Raw genomic sequence first — 18,299 nt, 5'->3', positions numbered from 1 at the left:
TTTCGATCTCCACTAATGGTTTGTGGTTTGTTTTCGGGGCGCACCTAAGCGTAGTGTCTAACCAAAAATATCTATACCATCAAAAGGTAGATACGGCCAATGGACACTGCACTTGGCTTGCCCCTCTGCCACTGTTCCTCGTCCTGGGAAGCTGAAAAATACAATCAAAAGAAAACGGAAAGAAACTGTTCGCAATGGGGTGTGCTACATCTGGGGGGTCACGTGTGGTAGTATTTGGACTGAATGGCTTTTTGTCACTAACATTACAAAGAATAAGCGACTCCAGGTGAACCATCGTTAGGTACCGAAGGAAACACATTCAGGCGCGATCTACCACACGGATTATTTCCCGACAGACATAGTGCATGGCCGACTTTTTGTAGTGGATCCCCACAAAATCAGAATCCGGGATATCTGGATGGTCGGCCTGTTGGAACCCGGCACGGAGGGCGAAGACGTTAACCCGGTTGATGTTGTTTACCCGATTGTGGTCACCACGCCAGCAAGGAGGGACAGGGGTCTGTAGGTGGAAAAGGGGAACAGAAGGGTGCTTGCCCTTGAGTAGCGCCAAAACTTCCGCCAACTCCTCTGTCGTCCTGCCATAATCGCCGGCATGGTTCATACCATGCGTGACCACAATCGCTCTTGCCCTAAAGGATACATGTGGGAGGTACTCCAACAAATCACCGAGTCGTTCACCAGGGTGGCAAATTGGAATCAAACCGCCGCTGGCCTTTAGCCCCGTAAACATCGAGTCTCCCAGCAACACGATTGGTAAGTCCTCAACTGCCCTCTGTTTCAAGTCTCCAAGTTTCGACCAGATGTACGAGGAGTCACCACCACATTCGGCCAGGGCGTTCACTAGTTCCTGGCTGATGTACTCAAATGCAGCTGTGCTCATCTTCGACCTAAAACGTCGGGTCTTTGTCGTCTTGAGACCGGTTACTACCGCACCGGTTACTATGCGACCAGGATCCTCCACAAACGACTGTTCTACGGCAGAGTTATAAAGTCTGCCCATCTTGGCTCTCAATTCGCTGAGGGTCTTGTCCTGTCTGTGAAGGGTGGAGCAGACTTCTTTCGAGACCTGCCGTTTAAGGGTCTGTGTCGCCTCGTGGAGGCTAGATAACTGGTCTAACTCGATACAGTCCATGCTAGAAACGATAAATAGTTCAAAACATGAGTTGGCTGCAACGACAAGACTAAATGGCGGAGATTCCGTTCATTCAGATACCACCCGAATCATGCAAGGTGGGTGGTCCCAAGCATACCATCAGGAGGTGCAAGGGGTCTGAAATCCTAGTCACCACCAGTTACAAGTGATAATAAACTGTCTACTAAAACTAAGTAAATATATAGGCAGGGTTATATACAAGGGTACTAAATATATATATATAGGATTTAACCCTTTGATTTAAGGTACCGGCCCATTTCTAACCAGTAGCCTTTCCTCATGTTAATCCGGGACCGAACTTCGCGACATTTCTGGCAATTTTGGATCAGTTCTATATCAAAAATGTTGTTCTGCTCAATCTTGTCCGAGGCGACTGGAGGTCCTATAAGTGTGTTTGGATCCACCAAAGGGTCTGAGGCCCTATTTTGGTTGGCTAGCGAATCATCGTTATTGACTGTACATGAGTTTACGAACCGACTAGGGCGCCTGATCCCTACTCTGGGCCTGAGTCTTCTGTGCCCCTCAGTGTTTGTAATGTTCAAAGGCCCAGGCTTGGAGCGGTTTTGAGTAGGAGGCTCGCGATGGTTTTGGGTAGGGTTTGTTACAAGAGGTTCTTGAATAACTGCCGTTGTCTCGGGGTGTGACCGTGTCCAGACACAGTCTTCATCTTCCTCCCCCTCGTCGTCATTGAGGGTTGGTTGCTCCTCGGGATCGGTCATTTTAACCGGTTCCTGTCTAGGTTTTTTATGACCTATGGTCACGGTCTCACTAGACAGGAAGCACGGTTTCATATCATTGAAGTGCACAACCCGCTTTCTCTTCACCGCCCTCGGATCGGCGCCTGGTTCCAGGACAACCCTGTAATTCACCTCCGATAGTCTCTCGGTCACGACGTAAGGCCCTTTCCATTTCCGGTGGAACTTAGATGCCTCGTCCTTCTTCAAGAAATGGCTCATCAGCCACACGCGATCCCCGACCTTGTAACCCCCGCGTTTTGCGAAACGGTCATAGTCCATTTTCTGACGCCTTTGTGCCATCACTAGTCGATCACGAACAATGTTGTGTGACTTAGTGAGGCGGTCAGAGAGGTCCATGCCATACTTAGTCCTTGGTTGGTGGTCCTCGGGCAAGCCTACGCTGATGTCGATTGGTAGTGACATTTCCTCGGCGTACATCAAGTAGAACGGCGTTTCAAGAGTGGAGTGCTGGGCGCTTGAACGAAATGCCATCAAACACGCTGGTAGTTCCTCGTCCCAGTTTGTTCCACACTCATTGACGGCTGTAGTCAGCATGGCCTTCAGGGACTTATTGAAATTTTCCACCTGCCCATTGCCCATAGGATGGTAGGCAGTGGTTCTGGTCTTTTCAATAGCCAAGATCCTACACATCTCCATGAAAACTTTCGACTCGAAGTTCGTGCCTTTGTCCGAGTGGATGGATTCAGGGCAGCCGTAACGGGTGACCCACTCGTTCACAAGGGCACGTGCCACCACGGAGGCCTTTTCCGTGCGAATTGGCCATGCTTCGGGCCACTTAGTGAATGCATCTTGAGCCACTAGAATGTAGACATTGCCGCGGCGGGTTCTCGGTAATGGGCCCACGATGTCTATATGTACACGCTGGAAGCGTCGCCCTACCGGTGTAGACATCATTGGGGCTTTTGGTAGTTTGGACGGGGACTTGCACTCTTGGCAAGTTTTGCAGCCCCGAACAAAATCCCTGACCCTAGCTGAGAGGCCTAATACCCAGAATCTTTCCCTAATTTTGCACTCTGTCTTTTTGGTACCGAGATGTTTCCCGGCAAATCCCTGATGTATGACTCCTATGGTTCCATCAGTCAGTGAAATGGGTAGTACCACTCGGTGTCTCGTTGAGGTAGCCCCCGGAAGTAGTTTAAGCGCAAGAATGCCATCTAAAAGCTCTAGTCGCTCAACCAGACTATAGAGGCTCCTCGCTGTTCTACCACACCGTTGCAGCCGTTTCTTGTCCTTGACCCCATCTCCGGCCAAGAACTCCCTAATTTCTGATATTTCGGGGTCATTTACTTGCGCCTCGATTATTTTGTTCCTGGACAAGCCAGTGGAGTGCGCTGTCAAATCGCCCTGATGTTTTGCAGTCACCTGGTATATAGATGGACCAGTGTCACCACAAGTTGGGCAGTCCCCATGTTTCCTCTGTCTCTTAGGGATGCGAGACAGGGCGTCTGCGTTCAAATGTTCGCTTCCAGCTCGATGTTCGATCACGAAATCATATTCCGACAGGCGTTCAAGCCACCGAGCCACTTGGCCCTCAGGGTTTTTGAAGGTTTGTAGCCACTTGAGTGCTGCGTGGTCTGTGCGAACTTTGAATTTCCTGCCTAGTAAATGGTGGCGGAAGTGATCAATCATGTCAACCAAGGCCAACATTTCGCGCCTGGTGGCACAATAGTTCTCCTCTCCACCTTTCAGCGTGCGGCTACTGTACTCGATCACTCTCTCAGAACCATCGTGTTGTAGTTGTGACAGCACCCCTCCGATAGCCCAGTTAGAGGCGTCACAGTCCAAAATGAACTCTCCAGCACCCTCCGAGAAATCTGGGAATGCCAGGATAGGGGAGCTGGTCAGCTTTTCTTTCAGTCCGTCAAACGCTAGTTGTTGCTTGAATGTCCAGACGAATGGTTCATTTTTCCTCGTAAGGCGGTGTAGCGGGGCTGTCAAGTCGGCGAAATCCTTGATGAATTGCGAGTAATATGTCACAAGACCAAGGAAACTACGCAGTTCGGTAACTGACGTTGGGGTCGGCCAATCCCTGACTCTATCGCATTTGGCACCGTCGGTTTCGACACCGGCCTCGCTTACTACATGCCCCAAAAACTTGAGGCGCCGCTGGAAAAGCGAGCACTTCCTCGGTTTTAGCTTGAGACCGGCTTTCTGAAAGCAACGAAATACCTCTTGTAATCGCGTCAGATGGGTTGGTAGATCATGACTAAACACCACTACATCATCCAGGTAGATAAGGCATGTTTTCCATGCAACATCATCCAGTACCATTGCCATCAGTCTGCTGAATGACGCCGGGGCATTACAGACTCCAAACGGCATGACATTCCACTCAAATAGATGGTTTTCAGTCGTGATTGCGGTCTTATGTTTGTCTGATTCCTTTATTGGGACCTGCCAGTATCCGCTAGTTAAATCGAGGGACGAGAACCAGGTTGCGCCCGATAAAGCCTCTAGGGTACTGTCTATTCGACCTAATGGGTGAGCGTCTTTGACTGTTGCGTCATTGAGTCGGCGGTAATCGCAGCATAGACGCAGGGAACCATCGGCCTTTTTCGCTAGAACTATTGGGCTTGACCACGGGCTGGTGGATGGCCGGATCAAGTCGTGTTCTAAAAGCTCCTTGGTCGTCCCCTCAACAAAAGCTCTCCTACCGGGGGGTAGCCGACGGGGATGTTGTTTTATCGGTGGGTGGTCACCGGTGTCAATCTCGAATTCAAGCGAATCTGTTCGACCAATGTCAAAGTCTCCCATCGAGAATACTGACTTTAGCTCCCGTATGATGTCAACAAGCTGTGTTTTCATGTCAGTGGGGATTTCAAGCTGGTCGATTTTCAATTCTCTCAAGAGGTCCTTGAATTCAGTATTGTCACCACCCTGCAGCTGGATTTTTGGAGTTGACGGGTTTTGAGCATGGTCGTCGATAGTCATGATGTCAACTGACTGTAGGGGGCAGAATAGACCAATAGTCTGGCCCCTGTCGACTCTACAAGCCTCATCCGAGAAGTTAGCCAGCCGAACCGGTATCTGGTTTGCCTCCGGTACCACCAGTGTTTTCCCAGTGCAAAAATTATTCCGTCCACAGCTGCTGATCATCCCTGAGGTCGAATTATTATGAGCATAACTCCGTTTCATGTATCCATTTACCACCACCTCGGATCCAGCTGGAATGATTTGGCTCTTACTGATGAACACCCTGCAAGCGCTCGCGCGTTTGGGGCTCTGGCGGACAGGCACCTCGCTGAGGCTTCCGAAGCGGAGCACTTTGTTACGGTAATCTATGTTGCAGCCATATTTCTCGAAGAAATCACTTCCAAGCAAGCAGTCTTGTGCCAAATCCTCACTGACGATCATGGGGACATGAAATTCTTCAGTTCCAACTCTCAGACATACATCAGCTAATCCACGTAACTCCATTGGCTGACCGGTAGCCGTTGTCACGATTCCTTCGATTGGCCTCAGTGCAGCGGCTTCACCAGTCGGGCTGCTAGAGTCCCATACCGAACCTCTAATGATTGTGCAGGAGGCACCAGTGTCCAGGAGTACCACCGCTTTCGAATGGTCATTTACTACGGCATCACAGAAAAGGCCCGAGGCGTGGAGCCTCACTGTTCCGATGTTTGTAACTAAGCTCGTCTGGGCTGGTTCTGTCCCTGTTGTTTGAACCTTGGTGTCGCGCAACTTGTGACAAGTGTTTTCCGTAGCCGGACTGGGAGCCTCACTGTTCTCCGAAGGGTCACGTCGATTTTCTTCTATACTTTGGGTATGTTGTGGTGGTCTAACAGTGATGGTTCTAGTAGGATGCGGACCATCAGTAGGTGTATCTCCACTAGAATCACATGCCGGGCCAGCAACCACATATCCATCTTGAGGTGTCGTTTGAATATGGTTTGATGGTCTCGATATCATTTGAATATGGTTTGATGGTCTCACGGTGGTGGGGCTAGTATGATGGTAACCATCAATAGGTGCATCTCTACTTGCATCGCACGTTAGACCATTTGCCGTATTCATCCGATTTTTCCTACGTCTTGCGGGGGGTATATACAGCGGTACAGGGGGGACTATTTCCTGATGGGGTTTCCACTGCCCCCCTGAAAACCCCGCTTCTCGTTTCCCTGGTTTCCCTTAGGTAGGTGGCAGTTACTTGAATAGTGACCACTCCCCCCGCAATTATAGCATTTAACTTGTGGGCACAAGTTTTTGGGGTGGTCTGCATCCCTGCAACGCCAACATTTGTCATCGGCGGGTGGTCGACGATTGCCATTACCAGAGACAACTGCTTCCAAATGGCCTACTCGAGTCATCAGCGTTCCCATCATCGACTTCAATTCGTCGAGTTGTTTGGTTATGGCTGAGCTAGTCGAGTCGAGCTGGGTCTGGTTAACGGATACTTTTTGTTTATGAGTCGTGCCCTCAGTCAACCGTCTCGCTGTTTCCAGAGTCCGTGCTTGAGCGACTGCTGCAGCCAACGAACTTGGCTGGGCCGCATACATTGACTGCTTCGCTGAGACGGGTAGGCTATTACCTTTAAGGAATTGGTCTTTGGCCAATTCATCCTGCAGCTCGAAGGCAATGCCAGGGTATGCGTTCCTTGCCAGCTCTGCTAACTCGTCGGCATAGCGTTCCACAGATTCAGTTGTCTTTTGGTCCCTCCCTTTCAACAACATCTTAAAGTCATCCACAGTCTTTGTTTGTTGGAAACGGGATGATAGCCGCCGACAGAAATCATCATACGACAGGCTCGAGTCGAGACGTAGGTTCGAGACAGCCTGGTATGCCTCATGGTCAAGTCGCATCATCAGGTGTGATTTACGCTGTTCGCCCCCGTTGATGCGAGAACTAATCTGGGCCAGGTCAGCGAACGCGTCAAACCTTTCGAGCCAAACGCGGAAATTGTGTCCCATGGTATAGGGCTTGGGTGCCGGAATATTGTGCATTTTCGGGGTGGGTGCATCTCTTGTCACGACCCTCTCCATCACTTCAGTCAGTCGCTGGAGGATGGAATCCTCAGATGTTTTCAAATTTTCGGCTTTTGTCTTCGTTGGACGGCCACGTTTTGGTTTTAACGAGAGGTTACCCTCCCCACTAACCAGGAGGTCATGATGTGCAGCTCCAGCCGTTGGTGACATAGGCCTAGATAAGGCCAAGGGCTCACACACATCATTCTCAACATCCGACATAATTACTATTCTTTTATATAAATGACACAGAAAATACAGGACCGCAAATAAATGTAGGGGAAACAGGCACTTAAAAATACTAAATATGTACTAGGAATTACGAAGTAGGTAAAAAAATACGTTAAGTACACACAAAAAGTAACAGTAATTTACACAGACTAAACGGAGAAAAACGTGTTCACCGCTTCAACTCAATTTCAACTGGTTTTTTCACAATCAAATCCCACCGCTGCCACCAGATGTAACGAGGTCCTATTCTGCCTGTTCGACAGTAGAAGTTTCCTCCAAATATCGACTCTGAGAGCCCAAAAACCAGTAAAAAGGCGGACAAAAGATATTAACACAATCACCTATTGTTCTGTATTTTCGAGAGAGAGGGCAGCACCCTCCAGTTACAACATAGAAAACGACTGATGGACATATTCCATCACAACAGTCTATTCCGTGACAATTCCACTAATAACTTTTGTCACGGAATTGACATACATACTTTTTCAATGAAAACCTCCAGTTTTATCGGAGTGAATAGTTCTCCTTACACCGCTGCTGTATAATCTCTAATAATCTTGCATTATTTGATAGATAAAATCCTTAATTTACACTACCGGTATCTACGTATTCTAGCTGAAGCGGATCAAACTCAGTCGTGTCTAAAGAAAGGACACGGAAATGGCGGAATAATTTGAAATCAGATCCAATTCGTTATGCAGAGTATCTGGCAAAAGACAGAGTCCGAAAAAAAGTTGACAAAGTAATGGGGAAAATTAAACTAATTATACAGCTATCCGAACGTGGAAAAAGAAAACAACATATCAGGTATTGGACTACGCAGCAAAGGAAACATCGTGTAAATGTGAAACAAGCTAATGAAGCACTGAAATTTGCTGAGGCGCAATCGCCTCCAAATACCCCACCGTATTTGCCTGCGGAACTGGGTGGTGTAGACGGTAGACAACGAGGCGCCCTCAAAAAAAGAAAAACGCAAATTTCCAGACTAAATCGAGAGAATGCTCGGTTGAAAGAAGAGTCAGAAAACAAAGACAAACTTATCGAAAAGTACAGAAAGAGGGTATATCGAGGCGAGAAAAAGACTGAGATAAGCAAGCATACAACTCCAACAACTAAGACAAAAGAACTATCAAAGGAAGTATTATGTTCACAGAAGGTGAGAATAGCAAAGCGTATTGCTAGAACGTCTGCGTCGGGAATACAAGAAAAATAAAAGTAACAGGGACAAGCAGAACTATAGACGGATTTGTGCTAACAAAATCATCAAGCATTATAAACTTTCGGCACGCTTGCGTCATGAATTAGGGTTACACAAAAGACATACAAGAAACCCGAGAAGTCACCCTTAAAAACTGAAATTAAAGATGCTGTTTCAAACTTTTCCACAGAGAAGATAACAGCCATGCTACTTCTGGAAAAAGCAAACAGTTAAATTCGGGAAAGAAAAGAAACAGAAATATTTTCTGAAAGACAGAGTACAAAATATTCATCCGAAATACATATCAGAAAACCCCCGCTGTGTCAATTTCCTATGAATCTTTCTGCCGGCTTCGACCATTTTATGTGAAATATCCAACACTCAAGGATCGCGACGTATGCCTCTGCAAGATTCATGATAATATGGAGTTCATGTATGAAAAGCTACGAAATATTGGTGCAGTAGAATATCATGCAAATGTCGAGTACTGTATCTGATTGACTCCCTCGTGCGTGATATAGGAAATTTCGATTGTGCATACGGAAAATGCAAACAATGTATGGATAAAGTAGTTAGAATTTACGAGGAGAAAATTGATAGATCTGCACAAGTCCAATGGTTCGTATAGAAAAACCAGTTAGAGGAAAGATTTTCAAAAAAGGCTCATGAACAAGTTGAATATAGCACAGTTGTGAAATCGCATGAAGAAACAAGTCTTGATGTTTTGATAAACATTTGAGATTTCCATTAGGAATCGTATTCAACATAAGATCACAGTCCAGAAAAATATGCAAGCGGCGTCAGAACCTGACTAACGAATAAGTCTTGGTGCATATGGATTTTTCGGAAATTTGGAATTGCATATACAGTCGAGAAATAACCAGCGTCCCCTTTGGAGCTTCTAGTAAATCTGCCAGTCTTCACGGTGGGGATCGTATTCGATGGCAGTTCGGAGTTAGTTTGCTCTATTTCAGACTCCGACATGATGCTGCCGGAATCTGGGCTCATTTGATACCCTAACTAAATGAAATTCAAGAGAACCCTTAAGACGTCCGTCCTGCATAGCCATTGTATATCCGATTCTCCATCGTCGCAGTATCGTGTTCATAAGAATCTGTTTTCGATGAGCTATATACCATTCAAACTGGGATTCAAGAAGGTCAGTGTTACTTAATGTAAAGTGATGAAATCATTTCTATCCTTCTGTATTTTTGTAACAACAACAATAATGAACAAATTCTGGTGTAAACAGATAAGTGTATATTTCAGGTCTTATGGCACTACTTGGAAGCAGGTCATGGAAAAGGTCCGGCTGATGGGTTAGGCGCTGCAATCAAAAGCAATGGAGATCGGCTTGTTTCGAATGATACAGACATACCGGATGCACAAACTCTGTTCCGGAATCAAATGTGCAGGACATTGACAAATACCTGCAACTAGAACTCCCTACATACACAGGGACAATTAATGCTCATCAGGTATATACATGTATTGTATTTTTACAATTCTAAGGGATTTCCAAGATGAATCGAATCGAACAGATCTTCTAACCTACAAATTGTGGATGGATTTTCCTTTCAGGCATTCTCAAGAAAAATGTTCAATCTAAGCTGCAGAGAGGTCGTGTATGTGTAATGGAAGTACTGAATTCTGTGACTGTTTATTCCCTGGGGAAATCACTTACCCAAAACTGACAGATGAAAATAGAAATATTCATATCGAAGTAAACTTTATTATTCATAATCAATCTGCAGAGTGCATATCGAGGCATCAAAACAACGATTCCTTTTTATCATGACACATTTTTTACTTCACACTATGGTTTGGTGAACCACTGGTCCTTCATATGATTTAAATCTCATATGATTATATCGGATGGTCCAGGATCGCCTTCACAAATTTCGTTTCGGCTATCCCATTTCTCAATTTATATTAAAACGCAGTTCCGATATCAACCGATTCATTCCGTTGAGGGTCGTCCGTAGAGTTCTGATCATGGGGGCTTGTGGTGGGAGCTTTGGGTTCACCCATAGTCTGGGTAATGGCTTTCTTCCGACAATATATCCGTCGCTCTACGATCCTAGTGTGACTATCTGCTTGCGATTTGGTGAAGAGTTCTGGGTGAGTCTGGCTCCTTCTTAAGTACGAGACGGCGAAATTCACGAAATACGAAACGAAATCAATTCTTACGCGGGTCTGCTATAGTTTCACCAAGAACCGTAGTGTCTGATGTGTATTTGGTTACATTAGGATTTTAGAGCGACGGAGATCATATATCACTGTGGAGTCACACTGCCAGGACTGGGTGAAGCTAAAGTACGATAAAATTTGTCATTTTATTCGATACATAGCAGCGGTCACATGGAGCTCGGGCTCAAACCCGCGCAAGGTTCCGTGCTGTGGCCGAGTCTTCACAATACCAACAGGCTCGAATCTCTGCCGGGGAAAATCATATGCGTGCTAATATAAATTGAAAGGACAGTACGGTTTATTAGAGAACAAAGTTTCCTTTAAAAACAGATCCTGCTCATGCAGTGTTTGGGCTTCTTTTTTGTTTCGTGGAGACGCCCTCAGTCATTTTGAGTTTATTGTCACGTCCCGCGTGACGTTATTTCTATACACGATATTTTGACAGTCATATTCAAGCTTTATTATTACGCTTCACGACCGTAAGTCGCACTAGCGTTAACTATAGTCAATTTTCTCTGGTTTGTTTACTGGTTCTAACCAATAGCATTGCTCTACAATAGTTAAACCTCTCTTTGGGATCTATTTTGTGACGTCATTTTGTCTATATGCGCTTGTAGTTTTCCCGCAATAAAACAGTTTTTAAGCTCATATTGTAACGGAACGTGTTACGTCGTTGATGCATGGCCCAAGGATATAGTCATTCTTTTACGGTCGCCTGCTAAGCCAACATTTATGCTGTTCACGTCACCTTCAGGTTCCTGGAGCTGTATCTATCCACCTCGCGCGGGACCGCGTCTCTAATGGCCAAGATCCGTTTGATCCGTGTGCACAGTTCATTTGGTACAGTCCTCACCCTCCGCCAGAACGCCAATGAAATCATCAGAATCCTTTTCAAACTCTGGGAAAAAAACTTTCGTAATACTGCCAACGATGTTTCCTTGTCGTCTATGTTAATAATCGAAGTGGTCGGCAGTATCGCGCTTCATCATTTAGGCCTAATTTCATCAAAATGATATAAGCTACGACCTAATGACCCTTCTTAATTGAGATTAAGTCTAATTCTAGATTTTGCCAGGGATAATGATTCGTAAAGAAAATTCACAGCCAGGAATTTTTCTCAAATTTCTTGTCACTACGTTGATTAGGGTAAAAACATCGATATGTAGGATGTGTATCGTTTCACCATGCTTTACCGCGTCTGAGTTCGTACATACCCTGGTTTTGAGAATCGTTTCTATTTGACAGGACACTTTAAATTCCCCCCCCCCATCACGATGTTTTGGATAGAGCAAAAATATGTTAGTATTTAAATACTGCGGTCGTGTGAACTTTAATAAGTTTCTATTAGGTTCGAATCTATTAGGAAGATATTATGTCTGATGCGTACAAGTGTGTACGGGGAGGGGGTGTCATGTTGTATGTTGTACGTACGCTGATATGTCATCTGTGCGAGTAACTTCTGAGACCACAAACTACTGATACAGCGAAGCGACGAAAGTTTCAATAGCCCCTGCGCCTAATTACCTTACGATATAAGATATCGTGTCATCTGCATGAAGAAGAACATATAGTTTAAGTAGTCCAAAATCGATACCGGGATGGCCATTTTCAATAGAATATTGCTCTTAGTCATTAGTATACAGGTTAAAAAGTGTAGGGGAAATACATTCACCTTGTCTTATTCCGATGTTACAGTTGAAAAAGTTTGAAATAAAGCCATTCTTCTTAACACAAGACATATTACTTTTATACATTGACTTGATTATGTTATATGTCATTCCGTTTATTCCTGCATCGAAAAGTTTTTTTTTCAGTAGGATGTCATGACTAAGGCAATCGAATGCTTCTGAGAAATCTACAAAGGGCATACATGCATTTTTTATTTTCTCCTTCATACAATTGTCTATACTGGTAACAGATGATAAAACAAAAGATTCATCAATTGTCTCATTATTTGACCTAAAACCTGCTTGCGATCTGTTAACTATTTGATGCTGCCCTAACCACTGATGTGTATTTGGTTACAGTTTTCCGAAATATCTCTGAGGTTCTTTTCCTTTTTTATGGATTGGAGTAATACATCCCATGCACAAGTTCTGAGGGTAGTTTCCAGTTCGAAGTATAGTATTGAAGAATATAGAAAGTGTAAGAGAAAGAACTTCGGATGCAGATATTAACATCTCTGGTAATAATGGTCGCGACCGGGTGATTTTCCTCTTTTTAGCTTTTTAATTGCTGTCCTAATTTCATTGGTGGTTACAGGTAGTCTAAATCGTGGGGCATACCAGGAACATAACTATCCTCGAATCAAAGAGCTTGTTCAGTATTTTGTGTTTCCTGACTTAAATGTCCAAATAATTTTCGAATTCATTTAGGTTTGGAGAATCCTCTTGGGTATTCTTAGAGTCTAATGATTTGAGGTGTTTCCAGAAAGTTTTTGAGACATTCCGAGCAAGGGCATTTGAAATTTTCTTTGCATTTTATTTCTCATAGCTTAGTTTGGCTTTAGAGATGGTTTTCCTGTACTCTTTTCTTTTAGTCTGCAGATTACGCAGATAATCGGGGCTGGGAACTGCGTGAAAGAGACGGTTAGCTTTGCTAAATTTATTCCTGGAAACTGAGCAATTTCTATTAAACCATTTTCGTCTCACTCGACGCATGAATGGTTTCTTGGACTCATTGTTTGATATCTCATTGTTCGAATGAGAAAGTAAAAGAGTCGATATTTCATCCGTATCGCTGTTTATATGTTCAATATTGGGATATTGTTTAAAAGTAGGAGCCTCATATTACACGGAGGCAGATGTAAGCCACAGGTTGGGCCACGGGTCTTTTCAATGAATATTGTTTCTTTTTGTTTGTTACATACGTGACGCGCTGGTTATGCATGGTATGACTGGTTAATGGAATTGCCTCGAACAGTGTTGCATGGGTTTATAGGTTTATCGATCGCAATTGATAGAATAGAGTGGTCTGAAAAATATTTGCAATCGGAGATATCGAAACTTTTCAGTGTACGAAGGGCATCGAAATTAACGATGCAGTAATCAACAAAAACAACTTTTACCTCCTGATTGGAAACACGTGTATTGACCTATATTCTTATCATTAAAAGCTATGCCGTTTAGTATTACCGTTTGGGTATTTTTACATAACTCTAAAAACTCAATACCAAATTGTTAGTAATATTGTCGCATGAACATCGTGATAGGCTAATTTTGTTCAGACTGTGAAGTAAAGATCAAGTGGGGGTGTTGGAGTATGATCTTATCCTAATGTAATTATACATGTTACGCCACCTTGTTGTTAATCTATGTACTACTGTAATTGCTACAATAAGTTCAAATAAAGGTTAGTTGTTAGTTAGCATCTCAAGTAGAAACAACGTGTTAGTTTTCGCTCTGGATTGTTCCCCCAGATCATGGAGACGAATGGATCAACGGACAATATATCAACACCCTAAACCTATATTCAATCATGCCAATATCACTGAACTTCATAATAATTCAGAATAATATGATAAATTCAATACCTGCTCTCCATACGTGGTAAAAGTGTTGTCTAGTGCGCTACCATATAGAGCTTAAACTTGTATCTATATAACTTACCACCAACGGTAAACGACGCTGTTTCGGTTTCGCGAATCCCATGAAAGCTAGAGTTGGTTTCATTCATTTCCAATAGGAGCCTGGTTTGCTCCGTCATTTTCTGGGCAGGCGGTCCACCTCCAGTCTTGACGAGGCTCTTCTGCTCTGATGCCCGATCGTTTTTAAACTTCCTCCTAATCTCCGTACCAGATCTCGTATCTACGCCCAAAGAGCTGACTTTTTCTGCGATCTCTTCCCAGACGCGTTGTTTTCTTGCATTCGTTACTGTTGGGCTAAATTTCACGAACAAAAAATGTTCGTTTTCGCGAACTAACTGCGTAATCATCAATGACTCACTTGATGAAAAGTTCTTCTTGTGTGAGCTTTTCTTCTCGACGGCTTAAGATTCCATTGATTTTGAACAATAGTGCGCTGTGTCGTCGAAAAATCGTTTTAAGACACTCTTAAATCGATTTTGTTAATTTTTTGGATTAAGCCTCTAGTGAAACTCGTTTTATAAATCGAGTTAACTAAATCGTGTTGACGGGTCTTAATCGATTTAATAGAATATTTTCTACTTTAATTGAATGAACTAGATTTAATCCAATACGACAAAACAAACTATAGTTAATCTAATTGGACATGTAACCTAAATCTTTGCCGATAAACGTTCGTATTCATCCTTCTTTACCATAAGATGCCGGCTACTTCCTCCGGATTTGCTTTCAGTGACAGGTTCTGTTATAAACCCGATGAACTGCGCAGCTTTATTATATCAGGATATCCCCCATGAATCGATTAACTCCCACTGAGTGCATGACACTTACTTCTATGATATTGTCAAACAAATCCACATCCTGAATTAAACCTGAAAAGGGAAATACGACTAAAGGCCATTGTTCTAGGCTGTGGAAAAGGTCTTGAAATGTGTATACACCGCAAAACTAACCAGGATATTTTGATGGACCGGTAAAGTCCGGTATCCGGCTTTTACCGAGTCCAAATCTGTATTTTAGTGACCCCGTATTGTGTGGGGATTCCTTTGTTCTCTTTTGGTGTGGTAATAAAAGAAAGAAGACCTTAGGTAAATCTCGGCGTGGTCTTTGATTAATGTAGAGGTTCTGTGGAAAAGATTATTTCCCCTTTCTTGATTGAGCCAACGACAGAGGAGATTTCACAAATGGTGGCAGCGTACTGAGATTTTTAGAACGTTAAAACTGTGGAAATATTGAGTTGAATCGAAGCGAACGTATAGTCTGTGTAAATTCTCTCACGGAGAGATGGAAAGTTATCGGTTTATTTACGGCCACTGAGATTAATCTGGTGTCGGTTATTAGTTTGCCACTGTCTGTAGAGTTAACCTCCAGTGTTTTTACCTCAGATTGCTGACCCTAACCCACCATACAGCCAGCAATTATCAGTGTAGGCCTAAATTTGAAATATTGTATTTTTATTTATCACTTCGCGTATCCAATAATGTCGGTACCGCATAACGTAGACCAAGGAGCTGAGGCTTACCTCAGTGACGATGAACCAAGCACATCGGGCGAGGGGTTGTTTTTAGACAACCTTAATAAACTGATCCAAAAGTCGTTAAAAGACCAGGAGAGTCGTCGATTGAGTGATAGCCGGTCAAGCATTCCACCACCAAAACCCTATAATATTGGGCAAAATTTTAGAATTTGGTTGGAGCGGTTTAATGACTATGCAGATGAGGTCGGAATAAGCGCCATCAGGGATGGGGGTTCGACTCGGAAGAAAAACCTTAAAATGCGGCTCGATCATGAGGCTTATCAAGCAGTGTCGAATCTACAGCTCCAAGTTGATATGTCACATATGGATTTCTGCGACCGGCTGCATGACCGTTTTAAACAGTCTCGTACTGTGAGAGACTATTAAATGTTGCTGAAAGCACGGGTTCAGCGTGGAGGGGAGTCCCTTGAACATTACGCAGATGAATTACAAGAACTGGCCCGGAGCGCATATCCTACCACTTCAAGGGAAGTGCAGGATGAACTGGCTAGGGACCAGTTCCTGGCGGGGGTAAACCTACCGGATACCGCCAGGGAGTCGCTGATGATAGAGGACCCGCCCTCAATTTCGGACGCTGTACGACATACCAGGAGTAGGCTCACTGCGAAAAAAACTCACGGAAACCCTCTCCAGTTCGGCATAAAGCCGCAAAAAGAAAGTTTCTGTGGTACAGCAGGGGGCTATCGAGGGCCAGATTGCAGCAATCAGTGTCTCATAATGACATGACTAAACTCCTTCAAATGGTCCTTAGCCGCACGAATGGATAAGATGAACCAATCGTCACAACGGAACGACGACATATGCTGGCGCTGTCGCGAGCCTGATCATCCTGGAAGTCAGTGCCCCCAGGTCCAGTGTTACAACTGCGGTCAACTAGGACATTATTCCCGTCAAACGACAGGAGGGGCTCTCAGAGGGGCAGGAGAACCCCGACCCAGTTAGACTACCATACCCTGGGCAGCCCCATGATGCGTCAAGAAAATATCAAATACCGCAAAGACGTATGAGGCAACAGATTTTGGGTGATGTGCCTGCAGGTGACTCGAACCTAACCGAGATGGCTGGTATAATGGTATCACCTGAACTGGAACCACTCCCCCATACCTATCAATCGAAAATTGAAACAAAGACAAGGGACGCCACACCACCAACAATGGCCGGGGAGGGTTCACCTCTCTCTACAACCAGCGGAGGGCGCTCAGGTGTTTACACCGTGGGCGATGTAATCATTCACGACTCAGGACTTTATTGTACGGGCCAAATAAATAGCCAAGATGAGGTCTGTATCCTTTCTCGATACGGGTGCTGCAGTCACTGCCCTTAAGACCTCAGTCTGGGCAGCGTGTAACCCAACAGCTGCAAAAAGCCGAGGGATGCCTAAGTACAGCTAATGGACAGGATCTTCACCTAAGAGTGATAGAGATAGTGCGGCTTACATTAGGGGGTCGTGAATTTGATATCTCCATGGTTATTGTAGATGATATTACCCAAGATTGTCTACTTGGTACTGATTTCTTTGAGTCCTTCCACTGCAAGATTGATTTTGAATTAAATGAGCTTACTTTTGGCACGGCTAGCGTTCCACTTCGAAATCAAGAGAGTAAGGCCAGATGCTGCTGGATATTCGCCAGTAAGACCTTGTGTATCCCGGCAGGAACAAAGATAGTCACTAGTGGTAAAATGCGACGTAAATTCGTGGGTAATAACTCGACTTCAGGTACCATTGAGAACTTAAAGTCATCAGGTCTGATGGCTGCCAAAGTAGTAGCAACCCCATCGAAGAGTCGCACACCGGTGCGACTAGCAAATTTCACCGATTCACCACAGTGGATAAAAAGGGGCCAACCCATCGCCTGGTTTAGTCCAATTGAATCCCTGACTTTGTCCCGGATTAATGAGGGCGAAAAGAGTGACCAAGACCGTTTAGTCTCACAGGGACCGATCCCTGATGAAAAGGTCCAGTCCGTGCTAGATGACTTGCAGATTGCGGATATGGGGATTCCGGAGGAGACCAAAAAGGAATTGACCAGAGAAATCCGGAGCAACATTGATGTGTTCTCGACAGGTGATTTCGATCTGGGGCCCACCAGCCTATTAGAACACGAAATTGACACCCAGGATACTCGTCCGATTAAGCAAAACCCTCGTCGAATACCACCTCATCGACAGAAATTTGTGTCGGACACGACTGATCAACTTCTAGAACAGGGTTTCATACGTGATTCACATTGAGCTTGGTCAAGCCCGATAGTTCTCGCAAAGAAAGCTGATGGCTCACTTCGATTATGTGTGGACTACCGTAAACTTAATGAGGCCACGGTCAAAGACGCCCATCCATTACCGAGGGTTGACTCAACGCTTTGAGACTCTTGCGGGATCAACGTGGTTTTCGTCACTCGATCTTGCAAGTGGATACTGGCAGATGCCCGTGAGTGAGGCAGATAAAGCGAAAACAGCCTTCGCTACAGAAAGGGGTTTATTCGAATGGAACGTCATGCCATTCGGGCTAACCAATGCACCTACGTCGTTTTCACGGCTGATGGCTCTGGTTTTGGACCCCGTAGCATGGAAAACTTGTTAAGTGTATCTGGATGATGTTATTGTTTTCAGCCCTGACTTGGGAAGTCATCTTAATCGACTTGTCGAAGTTTTTGCCTGTTTCCGAGC

This window comes from Tubulanus polymorphus, chromosome 9, assembly GCF_964204645.1.
Source record: "Tubulanus polymorphus chromosome 9, tnTubPoly1.2, whole genome shotgun sequence".
In the NCBI taxonomy this organism is placed as follows: domain Eukaryota; kingdom Metazoa; phylum Nemertea; class Palaeonemertea; order Tubulaniformes; family Tubulanidae; genus Tubulanus; species Tubulanus polymorphus.
The sequence above is the reverse complement of the archived record's forward strand: the minus strand, read 5'-3'. Positions refer to the sequence as shown.